Genomic DNA, 18517 nt, shown 5'->3' with positions numbered 1-18517 from the left:
ATGTCTGGTACAGCTGAGTCAGATGCCAGATGTGGGAATCATGGTAGCTTCCAGGGCAGCCAGCACACATATTTATTATTATGCCCTGGGCATCGCACATGACCTGGCAGGTGATGGTGGGGAAGCACTTGCAGTTGATGTAGATCCTACCCCGCTCACCAGGTGGTGCTTTGATGTGCATGTGCATGCAGTCTATTGCACCCAATACCTCAAGGTATTCTGCTATTTGGTGGAAGAGACGCATATTGCTGGCCAACACCTCAAAGGTGATGGGGAAATATACGTGCTCACCGACATGTGCTGACCTGGCATCCAGGAACTGGTGGAGTACCCTGGATGCTGATGCCTGTGAAATCCCCATCATATCCCCAGCCTTTGGAAGGTACCTGTAGCTAGTATTCCTAAGCCTACACATACCTTGGTATCCACTGGGATGGGTTCCTCTCTGTTAATTCTGTGTGTGAGGCATGGCCGTCACAGCTCAACAATTTGCTGTAGGAGGTCCCTGTCCACCCTATAGCGCTCCACTATCTCCAGCTCATGTAGCCCTTGGTAGGTTACCCTGGGTCTGTACACTCTTCTCCGTCTCCTCAAGTGTGCACAGAGCTGCTATTTCCTCATTTAACTTCTTTTTTCTTCCTGTAAGACATGGTGCACAGTGCACACACACGCTTACACTTTGTAAAGAGTGTTAGGCAGGATTAGACACAGCCCTAGCTTAGTTATGCTAAGCTAGGAGCAATCCTGAGCCACAGGTCTCCAATCCACTTACAGTATGCCTGACATCCCCCCCAATGATGTCACCTATATCCTAGTCTTGCACCCAGCTATTTATACTCTTACACTCTTGAAATCTGCCTCACACCCTGGGGAAAACTGGGATTCACTATCTTTCCCCTCATTTGCATAGGATTGCCTGCTAATGCATAGTTACATGTCCCACACTGAGCCTCCCCCCTTAGCAACCATTACTCACTGGCCAGGTTGTTTTCTACCTGCCTTTGGCTTGCATGGCAGAATACTGCTTTTAATTAGAATGCTTATTTTAGGTTTAGTTTATTATTTCCCCCGATCCCATTTGTATGCCGCTCCCCTATGTTTAAACAGGCGAGATCGGCAAAAAAAAAATTAAAGTTGTTTTTTTTTAATTTTTTTAAACATTTTGCAATGCCAATGGCCTTCTACTTGGTCATTTGTATGCTTCTTTAATAATATTCAGCCTTTATTTGGAGCTGTTATAGCTCCATTTTGTAGTTTGCAGAAATGTACTCGGTTACCAACTGAGTACATTTCTGCAGACTGCACTCGTACTGCACTGAAAGCTGCTGGCTTCCTGGATCGCAAATTAGCCTCATTTGCATGGTTTTCACCTGCAAATGAGGGTAATTTGCATAGAGGAGCTTGGTCCGTGCAGGGTTAGTCTAAAAGCTCATGTGCACATCCCGGGAGCTTGTTCCGGGATCGCATGCCTGCCATATTGCCGAAAATAGCTCTGCACGCTATAAAGGGTTCGTAAATCTGGGGGGGGGGGGTCTGTCTTTCTATCCCTCTTGTTTGACTTCTTTGCCCTGACATATTTATTTTTTCTGATATATGCTGCTGTGTTAAACTTAATTTTCTTCAGGTACTTGCATATTTAGATAATTTCCTCTCCTTTCCATGCAAATATACACATTCATTGTTCCCTTCATGTACCATGATTTGTTGTGAAAACTGTGACATTCTGACTCATTGTTCATCTCTACATGCAATCTGCCTTGTGTATTAATTTAATGATGTCCATAAAAAGAGATATACAGATCTATGAGCCTGAAGGAGAAAACACCACTAGCAAATGGAGTTGGAAAATCTGCTCTGCTTTGCCAAAAACAACCAGCAGTCTAATAATGTTACAACATTTGACCCAGCTGGATCAGTTGCACAACATCTTCATCTGAATTTTCACTGCTTATCTCCCATCTTATAGGTTCATAGGTTCATAGGTAGGTACTAGGCTATTGGCCCTATGGCCTATACAAGCTTAGCCAAAAAGGTACCCTGACTTTTGCCACCCAAGAAAATTATTTTCCTGTGCCCCTGTCGAGCAGAGCCACAGAGGTGATCCCCGGGGTAAATTTCCTATTTCCCATCCAATCATCAAGATTTTTCTTGAAGAGTGCTTATGAGGAGCTTTTTTTTGATATAGATAGGTAGCTTGTTCCAGAGTATAGGAAATCCCTGGGACAGGAATCGATCCCTCCAGCATGTTCTGTTTATTGTAGTGACAAGGTTTAGGTCCCTAGAGCATGTATCTTGGAGGGACTGGGATTGCTCTAAGTGGAGCATGTCCAACAGCTTTGGGTTTGACATAGCTTTGTATGTTAGGCAGAGATCGCCTCTGAGTAGGCGATATGTGACGGAGTAAAGCTGGAGTTTTTTCAGACGGTCTGCATAGAGCATCTGTTTGAGGCCAGTAATCCTCTTTGTAAGGTATTACTGCTGCCTTTCCAGTTGTTGTGGATATCTTGTGAGGTACATACCAAAAGGGGCATTGTACTCTATAATGGGTCTAATGAGTGACGAGTAGAGGGGAACAATAACCTCTTTTTTCATGGATGAGGAACCTTTTGTGATAAGGTGTGTCATGTAGAAGGATTTCCTGACTACTGTGGCAATGTGATTATCAAAGGAGAGACTACTGGCCACCTGTGTCCTAAGATCTCTTATCACACTTTCGGTGTTAAGTAGACTACCACCTATGTGGTAGCTCATGGGTACAGAGTTTTTTATGGCTTTGACACCAGGCATCTGTCTCCGTGAGGACCTTTTGTAGGATGTCCACATCGTTAGGAGTTTTGATTATGGCTCCTAGTTTGCAGTCATCTGCAAACTTCATTAGCCAAAGATCTTCTGTGCTAGCCTGTACTTCAGAAAAGTAGATACCAAACAGGATAGGACCCAGGACTGAACCCTGTGTTACTCCACTTGTCACTGGTCTGAAGTCTGATTTGGAGTCTGTTACTTTCACAGTGTAGGTTCTGTCATTGAGCCAGTTGGCAACCCATCTTGTGACATAGGGATTTATACCTAGTTTAGTGAGTTTATCTATAATTCCAGAGTGGGGGATTGTGTCAAAAGCCTTGGCAAAATCTAGATAGGCTGTGTGAACCACCTTACCCTTGTCTACGGCTTTGGTGACTGCTTCAAAGAAGTCTATCAGGTTTAGGAGACATGATCTGCCTTTTACAAACCCGAACTGGGTGGGGGTCCAGAGTTTGGAGATTACCAATTTCTTTGTGTATAAAATCCATGATGATACGTTCCATGGCCTTGCAGACCAGGCTCATTAGGCTAATGGGGTAGTAGTTCCTGGGGTCTGTGGTGGCTCCCCTTTGTGGAGTGGGATAACCTTCACTGTGCACCATTCTTTGGGCACAAAGCCTGAGGTGAGGCTATAATTGAACATGTTGCTTAGGTGGGGTGCCAGTTCATTCTGCAGTTCATGTAGATCGCCACCTAGGATGTTGTCAGGTCCCATGGATGCTGTGTTTTAGGCTTTGGAGAGTGTGGTTTTTACCTGTGCAGCCATGATTACAGGAACTTTGCAATCTTCTGGTATAGAGATGGGCCCTTTAGGGGGTGGGGGGTAAAGTTAACACTGAACCTATCTGCCAGGATGTTGGCAATATCAGTTGGTTCTGTATATTTGGTGCCATTGTGCTGTAACTCAGGGCAGATTGCCATTGAGATTCTTGGAATAGCTATAGAATGCTTTGTGGTTATCTTTAGAATCAGTGGTGATTTTGTTTTCATAACTAGCTTTGGAGGATTTTATGAGGGATCTCAGCTTCTTACTGAGGCTAACCAGGAAGTTCCTCCAATCATGGAATTTTACTCTTTTTTGCAACAGTTTCTTTCTTCTGTTGTAGAGTTTGTTTATGGCAGGGGACCACCAGATTGGCTTTCTTTTTTTGGAGGATAGCATCTTGGTTCTGTTAGGGATAGCATGATCCATGCACTTGTGTAAGTGCTTATAAAGTGCATTTGTGTAGGATTCAACAGTCGTATCTCTATTGTCCATCTCAATGGGTGTCGTGAAGTTTGCCACTTCTGTCTTAAGAAGTGTGAAGTTGGCTTTGGAGAAATTTTTATGGTGGTTTCCCTAATGGGGGGTGGGGGTGAGATGTGGATGTCTAGGCTGATTAGCTTGTGGTCAGATCTGACCAACGAGGAACTGACCTCTCGTGTGGAGCACCAGTTGCTCATGCTAGTAATGACCAGGTCTAGTATATTTCTTTCCCTGGTGGGGGTGTGGATAAGTTGATCCAAGGCATTGGAATTTATGAATTCCAGAAAACGTTGAGCAAAAGAGTTGGTACTTGAGTAGTTTTCCCAGTTAATGGCGGGGTAGTTGAAATTGCCCATTATTAGGGTGTTGGGTTATACCCTAATATTTTCCAGTGTATACAGAAATGAAGAGTGGGAATCCTGGGGCATGGTGGGGGATCTGTAGCACGTTACAATTTGGATTGTGGTCTTGCCCAGAGTTAGTTGCACTTAGATAATCTTGGATGCATTATGCTGAGCAACTAGCCTGGAGGTGTGGATATCCTTAATGAATATGGACACTCCTCTGCCTTTAGTGTTTTGGTCCAGGTTAGGTAGCTGAAAGGTGTGGTATGAATTATAGCCTGGTAATGCAGGGGTGATCTCTGGAGCCTTGAAGCAGGTTTGTGTCACTGCACAGACATCGATGTTCTCCATTTTAAGGAGTGCCTCGAGTTAATGTATTTTGAGGTTTAGACTTCTAGCATTGAGTAGCATTACCTTCAGATTTTGCTTGTTTGTACCTGTTAAGGTGGTGAATTTGTCATTTGAACCCTGCCAAAATAAGGCACTATAGGGGTGGCAAGAGCTTTAGCCAGTATACGGATTCTCTATTAATCTGCCTATTTATCAGTCACCCTCACAAATATCTATTGTTATAAGCTAACTTCAATGTTTGCCTTTACATGTGCATTTTCCTTTATGACACTGATGTTTTAACACTGACCAGCAGGCTGTGATACAAGTACATCAGTACTAGCTGGTACCAGACCAGGTTAGATGCATATGTCTTCACACACACACACACACACACACACACACACACACACACACACACACACACACACACACACGCACACACGCACACACACACACACACACACACACACACACACACACACACACACACACACACACACACACACAAACACACACAAACACACCTCTGTCCTTACACACACACACTGTTCTGTCCTTACCCACAGACACACACATACACATACACACACACACACACACACACACACACACACACACACACACACACACACACACACACACACACACACACATACACACACACACACACACACACACACCACAAACACACACAGAGCTCTGTCCTTCCCCACATACAGACACACAGCTCTGTCCTTACCTACACACACACACACACACACACACACACACACACACACACACACACACACACACACACACACACACACACACTCACCTCTGTCCTTACCCACACACATACCTCTGTCCTTACCTACACACCCGCATGCTCTTACGCACACACACAGAGCTCATCCATTACCCTCACACACAAAGCTCTGTCCTACCCACACACACACAAAGCTCTGTTATTGCTTACATTACTGTATTTTTTAGCCTGAAATTGGTCAATACTGATCAGTGCCATACCCTTGTAAACAAAATTAAATAAATGAATACATGTATGCATGCATACATACATAAATAAATGCATGTATTGCTGTGCAACCTTCCTCATCTGTGTGTGCCTGTGCGCTAATGTAGTTGCAAGACCAAAAGCCTATCCATGTGATCACTGTAATGCCTACTGCTGTAACATGCTGTTTGCAAAATACAGTTCTACCTGATAGGATTGGTTATTATGGCATACACATACAACATAGGAATGCTGGTAAACAAGACATTTATATGAGATCTAAACATACAGGTTTATGGTTCCTTATCTCTTGACTATCATGTCTCTGCAGTGCTTGGGAAAGCCTTCTATCTGACTCATCTAAGTTCTCAGAATAGTATTCATTCCCTTTTTGTCTATATTGAGCAGTACTACCTGCTCTCCTCCAAAAAACATAGATTCTGGCATGGATGAGGTACTACAACAGTGCTTTGGTCTCTAACTAATCTAATATTGCCACTTCAGCATTTAGTTCTTTATATAAATACATTCCTGTTGTTAAACAAGCTTTCCTGAGCAAATCTCTGTTAAAACTCTAGACATGAATAATAGCCAGTGTCCATACCATCTCTGATTATATAATCACATCATCTATGTTACAATCACCACATGAATGGAGAGGAGGTACTTCTCACTGGGTATTAAAGAGATGTGCATTAGCCCTTCAACCCCAGTACTGCTACAGGCAATTGCATTCTACCTTAACTTTGCTCTGGCACATCCTACCATATTATTGGCTGTCTTCTTGCACTGTGTGTATGGTTCCTTCCACCAACTCCATTTATATCTACAACAACTTAGCTAAAGGCCTTTGCTCTCTGAGTTTGTTTGGGTTCCCTTTGCAAAAAAGGTCTTTGGCGTATGTCCTAAGGGCTGCATTGAGGATACGGATATCCTCATGGCTAAAATTGTCCTTTGTCTGGATCCCTGATGCTGTATCATTAATGTGCCTAAAATAATGTGCCAAAGTCATACACAGAATGTTTTTATACAATTAACAGGAAAAAAAGGCACAGCAATGAAAGCATGCCTACTTTTATCACACATATAAAAGCAGTGCTGGTGATGCAACACTCATATTTATAAACAGATACAAAGTCCCAATCCAGCAAGTTAAAGTTCAGTTATAGCAATCTAGCCATCATTATCAACACCTTCATACTACTACAGCAAGCACTTTGTTAACAGACTTGCATCCCTCACCTAACACATTACTGTAGTCATACTGTCATTTTTCATTCAGGAGTGACATTCAGAAATTCCCCAGTAAAGCATGTATCATGCCACATTATATTCTTGAAAATATGGTACACCAAACTACAGTCTGTTCAGATTATGTACTTATATCTTGTGAAGCATAATCACTAAATGCAAACAAAATGAATTTCCAAAATATCTTTCACATTGCCATTGTAACTATTCCCACATTCATTTCCTGTGCTGCCCTCAGGAATTTCCATTCATAAATGACACTCATAGGTTCATAGGTAGGTACTAGGCTATTTGCCCGAGGGCATTTATAAGCCTAGCCAGAGTGTGTCGGCTTTCGTCGCCCCATTGATTAATTAACTGAGCCTCTGTCAAGCAGAGCCAATGAAGTGATCACAGGGGTGTATTTTCTGTTACCCATCCACTCGTCAAGCCTTCTCTTGAAGAGTGTTAGTGAGGGGCTCTGCCTAATGTAGTTAGGAATGTTGTTCCAAAGCATGGGGAGTCTCTATGACAGGAATCTATCCCTCCAGCATGTTTTATTTATTGTTGTGGCAAGGTTTAGCTCACTAGAGTGCATGGCTCGCAGTGACTTGGATTTCTTTAGGTAGAGCATGTCCATCAATTCTGAGTTGGACATGGCTTTGTAAGTCAGGCAGAGATCACCTCTGAGTAAGCGATATGTCAATGAGTACAGCCAGAGCTTTTTCAGTTGGGCTGCATAGGACATATGTTTGAGGCCAGTAATCCTCTTGGTGAGGTGCTTTTGTGGTCTTTCCAGCTGTTGGAAGTGTCTTGTGAGGTACATCCCAAATGGGGCATTGTACTCTATGATGGGTCTGATGAGTGACGAGTAGACTCATTTCACCATTATTTATATGACTCATTTACATCTAACCATCAAATCAGTGAAATACACTATTGTTCTGGAAAACACTGTCTGTTGTCAGTATAAAGTGCTTTCTAATAATTTCTAGCATCTTTCTGTGTATTTCTTACCTGATTAAGATCATGGCTTCTTAAACATTTGCTTTCTATTTTTAGTGATTACAAATTAATACATTTCTATAATATTTTAAATTTATTTGCATAAATTTAGGGTCATTCACATGTGTTGTACATAAATTAGGCTTAGCTGCCCTTACCTTTATGAATCACATTAATATATGAGTATGTAAGGCATCAGATCTACATAACCAGGCCCTGGGCAGTTGTCAATGGTATACCTTCATATGTGTGAAGGCACATTTCCGAATGTACTTAAACGTGAACCGTTTAGCCGAATTCCGTCATGCCAACTTGCCTAAACATCATAAAAATAGCAAATTTTGACATTCCCAATCGCTCTACCACCACGAGTGCTACCATGGGTCAAAAAGAGGGCAAGGTTTTGTAATTCAGAGCTTCAGTTTTTGCAATTTTTGAATTTCACAGTTCACAGTTCATGGCAGCAGCTTCAAAGATGTGGCTGTCGAACTTATGAAGGTATACCATTGTGAACACACTGTGGACAGAAGCAGAGACTGCAGCATTTCTCAGCAGAACTCAGATATCTGCGTAAATGTGCAAACAATTCTAGTAATTCTCTAATATTGCTATGATTACAAAAGGAAAAATAGAGTCAGACGCAGTTGAATCTGCATAAATGGATCTATTTCAAAGGATCAAATCGACAAATTGGTGAAACTAATATGGTTGAGACCATATTGTTGGCAAGTCAATCCATCGACAAAAAACACAAACCCAACCAGGACTCACAAACAACAGAAACAATGCTTTTGCAGGTGGGCAAGCCCCCCTGCACCCCCCTGTGGAGGTCTGTGCCCCCAGAACCCTTGCTATTTATATATACCAACTCAGAGATTGCACTACAGTAAAGAAAAGGGCAAATTGTGCAATCCCCAATCCCTAATATACCACAATCTCATTCAAAACAGTTTGATGGACTGAAATGTCAACCATATGGTCTCAGTCATATGAGTTTTGAGAATTTGTTGATTCAATCCTTTAAAGTAGACCTGCATAAACATGTGGCATTATCCATGCCCATCCTGCATACTCTTGACACACTTCATCACCTCGAGTCACTCAGTAGTTAATATAAGTCCATAATAACACACATTTGTATGTGCACAAAAGAAAAAAATATGAAAAAAAATTGTACTGATGCAATACTACAAAATGGTTAAGAAATGATTAATGCATGAAATTCATATTTATTGCTCAAATAAAGATAACAACATTATAGCACCGGAATATAAACAGAAATAAGCAACTTAAAAAGTAATGGTTTCTTAGCTCAGTTTTATTCACCATGGAATTGAAATATGTAAGTATTCCTTTCAAAATATATATATGTGACAAAGCAGTTTGGGAAAACCAAATTCTCCAGTAATAGCAATTCTATGCCATTCCCCTACATGGTAGCTGGGTTTGGTTATAGTAACGTCACAAGTGAGAGGGTGTGGTTCCAAACCTGTGAACCACAGCCCTGCAGTTAAATTATTGATTCTGGCACTAGCACTTTGAAAGATAGCAACACTTGAGAAGGCATGACACTATGTTCTGAGATGGTGTGACAAGGGGAACAAAATTATGATTTGTCATCTTAGGGATTCATACATGGATAAAATGGATGTGTAAGTGGGTTGGACTGGGAAAAAAATGACATCTGTCATTAACTGGGTGAGTTCCTGTCATCCTTAACAGGAATCATTCACTTTGGCCCCCAGTGCTCCCACAGGTATACAGAAGAATAGGCCTGACCAGCTAGCTGAGTTGGTAGCCCAGGTAATGGTGATAAGGCCATATTTCTGTAATGTTTTTATATTTTTTAATATCATCAGAAATAGGTTTAAAACACATAACACAGACATATTGAATAACTGCTGGTAAAGGCAAGATAAAATGTATGTGCAATTACAAATAAGTATCTATATGTAATCCAAAGTTATAAGTAGGCATAAACATATCTGTAAACAGAAATGCATGTGTATACAAATATGATATGCTTATGTATTGACATGCTTTTGTGTATAAATACAAATGTCTAAGTATCAGTAAGAACTATATGGAAGTATATCTCTATAAAAGACAGATATAAATCTGCATCATTATACTCACAAATATTCTTTCATAGTGTGTGTGTGTGTGTGTGTGTGTGTGTGTGTGTGTGTGTGTGTGTGTGTGTATGTGTGCGTGTGTATATGTGTGTGTGTGGGAACACTTCACATAATCGCATTACTGAAATCTCGAATTTCATATGTTCCAGACCATATGATCGAGATTTCAGTAAATCGAATATGTGCAGTGTTTAAAAATAAGAGTTTACTTACCTTAATACATTGCGTGCACACAGAGGCAAGGATTCTTGTATGCTCTGTGTGTACGTAATGTTTTATTTTTTTGCGGTGTTGACAGGAAATGAGAAATCTCCCGTTTTGCGCTTCCACATACAGCGCAAGACGGGAGATTTCCCATTTCCCCACTGCAGCGCGATCTTGGAGTTGGTATATTTAAGTAGGGGAGGGTGGGGGCACAGCCCCCCACATGGGGGGTGCAGGGGTGAAGTTTGTCTTTTTTTTTTTGGTTTTGCTTCAGAAGTTCGAGTCTACGAAACTTGATCTTTTGGTTTCGGTTATTTGCAGTTCGAGATTTTGTAAATTCGAGTTTCTGAAGTGAATCCGTGTGTGTATATATGTGTGTGTGTGTGTGTGTGTGTGTGTGTGTGTGTGTATGTATACACACACACACACACATATATATATATATATATATATATATATATATATATATATATATGCATATATACAATATATACATACACACAAAAACTCAGACATGCAAACACACACAAAATATCTGCATTGCCATATAATTTTATATACTGTTATTAATAACTTAGTATTTAGTTGTACTACAGTCAGACAGTTGTTAGAAACAAGATTTGATTTGTGTAGGCCACAAATGATTTATTAATATTATTGTATAAACCAAAATTAACAGCACTTAAAAAGTTGGATGAACTCAGCCACCACACCCTGGCAAACACCAGGTGGGGAGTAAAGTTGTAAATGAATGACCAGCATAGAGATTACTGAGAAATGTACTGTTTGATTAACATTTTACTGTTTCTGCCATGGAATATTTCTAGTGCATCAGTTTGTAAAAGTTTACTGTGAGTTAAACTGGAAGGATATTATAACATCCTTTCAATTCTTACATCTTTATGTGTGTGTCACAGCTTCTGCACAGCTTGTTTCTTTAAGGGGAAGGTAAAAGTTTGCTACTTAGATCAAAATTCTTATGATAATACAAAAACTCCAAGCAGAGTATGCAATGCATAGCAGAAAGCAAAAACAACTAAGGAATTATAGAAATAGGTTGCATAAAGTACCCATTCCCCCAAATTGATTAGCTGTACAAAGACTTAAAAATGTTACAATTGGAGGGAAGTCATATAGTCCTTGTAGTTATTGCAGAAGATATACTAATTAGCAAGATGGATTAGTTACAACGAAGGTGTGAAATCCTTTGACTAGTTGTTTTCCTGCTTAATAGATTAAAGCACATAAATGGAAACAGAGGATCAGTTGTGGTGACCCCTTAACGGGAGCAGCTGAAAGAAGAATATATAGTAAAACTCAATCGAAATGTGTACCGAAATAAGCACACACATAAAGTGCAAGAATGACTCTAGTGCCTTGCTGAACAGAAGTATAGTCATGAAGGAAGTATTGTGAAAGACACATCTGACATAGTTAGACAACCATCCTGTATGTTATCAATGCAGCCGAAGAAGGGCTTACCTATAATCAAGCCCAGGAGAAAGGGACACTTATCAGACATACTGAGGGTGCCCGTGAGTAGCTAAAATTGCAATTAAAAAGACATTTTAAGAAATAAATGGAGTTTTTTTATTATTTTTTATTTATTTCATCACTACAAATGCAGAAGTAACACAGAAGCTAAATGCCAAAAAATGCATAGTCATCCCGTTTGGGCTAAACAAAACACCAACGAATTACCACATAGATGGCAGCCCCCTTAATACAGAAGAGGTAATAAGAGATCTGGGGACCCAGGTAGATATTAATCTCTCCTTTGACAGTCATATTGCCAAAGTAGTTAGGAAATCCTTCTATATGGCCCATCTAATTACTAAAGGGTTCACATCTAGAAATAAAGAGATTATAGTGCCCCTCTACTCATCACTCATTAGACCCATCATAGAGTACAATGCCCATTTGGGATGTATCTCACAAGACATTTCCAACAGCTGGAAAGACCACAAAATTACCTCAACAAGAGGATTACTGGCCTCAAACATATGTCCTATGCAGCCCAACTGAAAAAACTCTGTCTGTCCTCAGTGGCATATCGCTTACTCAGAGGTGATCTCTGCCTGACTCAGAATTGATGGACATGCTCCACCTAAAGAAATCAAAGTCACTGCGAGCAATGCTCTAGTGAGCTAAACCTGGCCACAACAATAAAAAGAACATGCTGGAGGGATAAATTCCTGTCACAGAGACCCCCCCCCCATGCTTTGGAACAAAATTCCAAATTACATCAGGCAAAGCCCCTCACTAACACTCTTCAAGATAAACCTTGACGAGTGGATGGGTAACAGAAAATACACCCTTGGGATCACTTCATTGGTTCTGCTTGACAGAGGATCAGTTAATTAATCAATGGGGCAGCGAAAGCCGACACACTCTGGCTAGGTTTACAAATGCCCTTAGGCAGATAGCCTAGTACCTATCTATGAACATATGAACCTATAAAAAAAATAACATAAGTAGGGTGCTTTCAGTATAGAACAGCAACATAGCTTATATCAGCCAGAGATTTCAAATTTATTACTTTTTCTTATGTTAAACTAGTGTATTTCATTAGTTTGAGTAGATTGCAAATGTGAAAATCCCATGTTTCCAGAACTATTTCCCAGAATTGTCCTTTATATGAATAAAGTTTTAATACAAATAAATAAAATAACTGTGAATAAAGATTGCATTGATATATTTAATTATATAATTAAGTCCATTTATTGTTTCCCTGTCTAATTTTATTCTTCACTCTCTTTCCCTCCTATTTTTCTTCATTTTTCAATAGGCCCAGAATCCTTGGGCGCAGCCCAACAACTTTACTTCCAGCTCAAGGAGTATTGACCCTCTGCCAATCTAGTGATGTCCTCACAGATTTGGGTTCTGGTACCAGTCCTGTAGGGTCTAACCACTATGGTTTCAGTCAACGTATCACAACCACCACTTGTATTAACAAAAACACCTCCTCAACTCTAGATTGGATGATAACATCCAACCCTAACCACTACCACAATCCTACCACTTTACCTGACTCATTAAGTGACCACCTCCCTACATTCATTCAAAGGCTGCCTTCCCACACCACCAAAACTCACCTCTCTAGAGAATGCCACAATCTGGCTAACGTTAATGTGGAAACCTTTAACAACCAACTCTTTCTAGTTAAATGGTCACACCTTTATGACCTTCCTCTAAATTATGCTGTTCTTGACTTCAGCAATACTTTCCTTAATATATTAAACACCCTAACACCTGTTAGAAAAATTAGAGTCAAAACAAATTACACTCCCCGCATCACTACAGACACCCTCTCCTTAATGAAACTTAGAGGCAGTACTTGGAAACAATGGTTAAAGTAAAAATCCTCCTCTATCCTCCTTATATTCAAAGAACTAAGGAACCTCACAAAAAAAAAAATATACCCACCACTCTAATCCTAAAAGATTTTGGCACACGACGAACAAGATTCTTCACCCATGGAAGCCTACTACCCCAAACCCTTTCCCAATAAGTCACCACTTAAAACTGCCACTTTACTTAACACTTACATCATAGAATCCATCCATAACCTAACTCCCCCTGACCAAAACCAAACACAATCCCCCTCCACCCCCAGCACCTGCCTTCCCACTGCCCTTTCCCTAAAATCTATCTTCATTGCCTATATAAAATCCCTCTTACTAAAACTTAAACCATGTTCTCCTTCCTTTGACAACCTACCCTCACAATTTCTCAGACTTGTGGCTATATTGCATATCCCGTCTCCATCCTTATAAACTGCTCTAGTAAAGAATCCACTGTCCCTGACATCTGGAAATCCTTCTATACTATTCCCCTTCACAAATAGGTAACTCTACAGATCTCCTCAACTTTCGACCCATAGCCACCCTCTCCCTCTTTCAAAAATCCTAGAGAAATGCATTCATAGATAACTTCTCAAACACCTACTTCAGGAAAAAGTTTGACCTCCTTTCAACATGGCTTCAGGTCCTACTACAGGAGCTCTACAGCCCTTCTATCCTTCACCCCATCTGTCACTGAGGCTGGAGACAGCAATAAACCGGTGTCATGTCTTTTTCTAAACCTTTCCAAGGCATTTGACAACTTCTCCAACCCTAAGCTTCTATCTAAACTATCCGATCTCAACATTTCCTCCTCAGCTATTCTCTGGTTCTCTAGCAATCTTAGCAACATATTACAATCTATTAGATTGCAAACATCCTGGTCTCCCTTCCTATCTGTTCAAACAGGAGTCCCTCAAGGACAGAGGTGTGTGTGTGTGTGTGTGTGTGTGTGTGTGTGTGTGTGTGTGTGTGTGTGTGTGTGTGTGTGTGTGTGTGTGTGTGTGTGTGTGTGTGCGTGCGTGTGTGCGTGTGTGTGTGTGTGTGTGTGTGTGTGTGTGTGTGTGTGTGTGTGTGTGTGTATGGGTGGGTAAGGACAGGGCTGTGTGTGTGTGGGTAAGGGCAGAGCTGTGTGTGTGGGGAGGGTAAGGAGAGAGCAGTGTGTCGTCGGTTTATATTGCACATGTAGAAAGTCATTGTTGTGCAGCAATCCCAGATAAACGTTAAGATAAATATATTAGTAAATTTATCTGTATTAATATAGGCTAAATTTATCTGGGATTGATGCCCCATGCAGGTATTATGCTCATTGTCTGAGGGGCTGCTGGCGATTCAATCGGCCAGTCTGGACAGTTCAGGTTTTGTACCTCTTAGTATCAGGCTCTTTTACGTATGGAATTTGCTGCCCCAGTCTCTCTGTGAGTGCTCTTCTGTATCTAATTTGATTTCAAACATGCTTTGTATCTCATCTGGCATATAATGATGTGGACAAATTTTATGCTTACATAATTTTATGTTTTGTGGCTTATACTGTTTATTGCACTCATGTATAATATTTATTATATTACCAAGTTTGTAGTTTGTATTTTAATGCTGTTCTTTCATTTGTAATTGCTGCTTTGTAAAAATGCACCTTAATAAACCTGAACTTAACTTAAAAGTATTTATTCATAACTCATTCCTTTAATGTGGTGGAACTTCTTCAGAATGAATCTTCTTCTTCTTCTTTCAGCTTTTCCCGGTTAGGGGTCACCACAGTGGATCACCTGTCCGCTCATGATTGGCAGTGGAGTTTTACAGTGTTGAGTTGCCAGCCCGGCACCCAACCTTCCAGAAAAGGCACACACATGCACACACTCACACCTAGGGCTAATTTAGAGTTTCCAATCCACCTACAGCATGTCTTTGGGAGGAAACCGGGGCACCCGGAGGAAACCCACGCGACCACAGGGAGGACATGCAGACTCCACACAGAAGGCACCCCAGCCGAGAATCGAACAACGTTAACCACTTCACCACCATGGCTGCCCTTCCTTCTTCAGAATGATGAATAATTAATATAAAATTCAGTGTGTTAAGACTGGTTACCTATTGTATTCTTGAAAGCTGACAATGTCGAATCCGACATTTTCGACACGAGAATAGCAAAAGTGCAGAATGTTGAATGGGTAAACGGAAATCTCCATAAGGGGAGATTTCCATTTACTTCAATGTAGTGCGGTCTCGGAGTTGGTATATCTAAGCAACAGGTAGTGTGGGGGATGCAGGGGGGCTTGCCCCCCTACCTACACCCTTTAGATTTTTTAAATTTTTTTATTTATTTTATTTTTATTTAACATTCAAAATTTTAATGGTTCGATCATTAAAGGTCGACTGTTAGTGATTCAAACCATTAAACTTTCGATGTTCTAATATAGACCTATTAAGACCAATACAATGTCAAAACAGTAAATAAAAAAAACAACAGCCAATTAGACTTCTCTAGATAAATAACTATAGTACACAAATTAACATATAGCAGTCAAAATAACATATAGCAGCATAAAGCATCTATATCACGTTATCAAAATCTTACTACATCGAATCACTAAAGGTCGACCTATAGTGATCAATGTAGTAAAACATCGAATAACGTTTAAAAATAAAAAACAAACAAAAATGAAAACTAACTAGCATAGGAAGGGGGCAAGCTCCACTGCACCCCCACAACCCCCCACTTAAATATTTCAACTCCAAGACCACACTACATTGAGGTAAACAGAAATCTCTCCCTATGGAGATTTCTGTTTACCTGCACGATGTTCTGCACTTTCGATGTTGTGGTGCCAACAATATCAGCTTCGATATTGTCGGCTTTCGACATCGTGAAGCAGACCCCAGCAAAAATAGGTGTGTGTGACTCCAAACTGTAAAAGGTGGGTGCGTACAACTCAGTAAAGTAACAAGTGAGTAAGAAAGAACATTACTGAAACCATCTTAAAGCACATTTCAAATTTAAAGATTCATTGAGTCCAGGATGACTTTCAGCATTTAGGAGCAATTGCCATTTCGGCTCCAATACTTGCAGCAAATTGTCTGAGTCTCCAAAGAAATCTGCTACTTGCTCTATTACAAAAAAATAAACTTGGTAAAAATTAGAGCAAGTAGTACTATGTTTACCTAGAGCATTAGTCAAATCCTTAGATGTTATAGCTGCAGAATGCTCCTTAATTCTATCACTTAACTTACGAGCAGTTTTGCCCACATAAAAACAATCACAAGAGGAGCAGACAGCTGCATACACTACTAAGGAACTATTACAGTTAAAACTTTTTTTCTAAAATGTACCTTAACAATACTGTGCTTAAATACGTAGTAATTCCCTATGTAAATAAACTCACAGCAGACACATCTTCCACACGGTGACATGTTGTTAGAATTAATTACATTTAAAAGTTCAGACAGAAGAAAAGGCTGGTCATTTTTCTCAAAACAAGCCTTAAGGATCTTAATCCTTTTAAAGGTGAATTTAGGAGAAGAGCCCACTAAGTTGTTGAAATCACTGTCACTCTGGACAATTCTCCTGTTTCTAATAACTATTTCTCTGATGCACCTCATATCTCTCCTGTTAGGAAGAGAAAAGCTTAAGGAACAATTATTGTTACTGGAATGTTTAAGTGAAGGGCTAAAATCATGTTTAATATAGGTTTAAACTTGTTGTACCTAGAAATCTTAATCACATTCCTAATAGACAGTAGCAGATGTGCAAGAAAATGTTTCTGAAGAAACAAAGAAATCAAGAGTTCACATTCCTTTCCAAAAGTGTCATCATCACTTATATGTCTTGACAGTCTCACAAACTGGCCTTTAACCACATTTTGCTTCATAAAAAATGGGTGTTGGCTGCTGACACCCAAGTAATTATTCCTGTATGTTTCTTTTCTGAAAATGTTTGAAGACAGTTCACCTGTGATTTTATTGATCGAAAGGGTGGTATCCAGACATGAAAGAGACTGCCATTTCCCTGCAATCACAAACTGCAAAAAACTTATGCTCACTGAAAGAGATTCTACAAAAGTAATCAATTGTTGATCAGTCCCTTTCCACACAAAAAAAAAATGTCATCCATAAAACAACAGTAAAGTTCAAATCCAGGTAGATGAACAAATGTATCTAGTTCCCATTTGCTTAAGAGTATGTTAGCAAAGCTTGGGGCCGTTTTCAATGAATAGCCACTCCATGTACTTGCTTATAGATTGTTCTATTGAAATGGAAAAAATTATTTTCTAAAACCGAAGACATGAGCTGGTGAAGTGTGTCAGTTTTGTTTTTGGGGAACTTGGCAAACTTGTATAAAAAATGTTTAATGTAACTAAGTCCCTCCATGTGTGGAATACTAGTATATAAAGCCACAACATCTAAGGTTACCAGAAAACATTTAGAGAAATCAATGTTAGCTTTATTTATCTCATTCAAAAAATCCCACGAATCTCTAGTGTAAAATGAAGTAGCCTGAGCTATCGGGTTTAAAACATAGTATATGTACTGTGCTATTCTTTCAATTTTAGTCCTTTTATTAGAAACAATCAACCTAAAAGGTGGGTTTGTGGACTTTTTATGTACCTTGGGGATTCCAAAAAGCTTAGCTAAGCTAGGATTAGGTGTGTACATGAACTGAAATTCATCTGAAGTAATAAGATGATCGGCTTGCAAAGATCTAAGTACAGAATCTATGTGTTCAAAATGTTGATACACCATTTCTATGGGGCCAGGTTCATAAAACTCATTATCAAAGTTACTTCTGTTTTGGAAATACAAGTGTGTTGCTGCATCAGAACAATCCCTGTGCCTTTGTCAGCCTTCATCCTTCTTAAATCAGTGTCATTAATTTAATCAAGTAAGGC

This window comes from Protopterus annectens, chromosome 6.part0 (genome assembly GCF_019279795.1).
Source record: "Protopterus annectens isolate FY-2018-M chromosome 6.part0, PAN1.0, whole genome shotgun sequence".
NCBI classification, from domain to species: Eukaryota; Metazoa; Chordata; order Ceratodontiformes; family Protopteridae; genus Protopterus; species Protopterus annectens.
The sequence above is the reverse complement of the archived record's forward strand: the minus strand, read 5'-3'. Positions refer to the sequence as shown.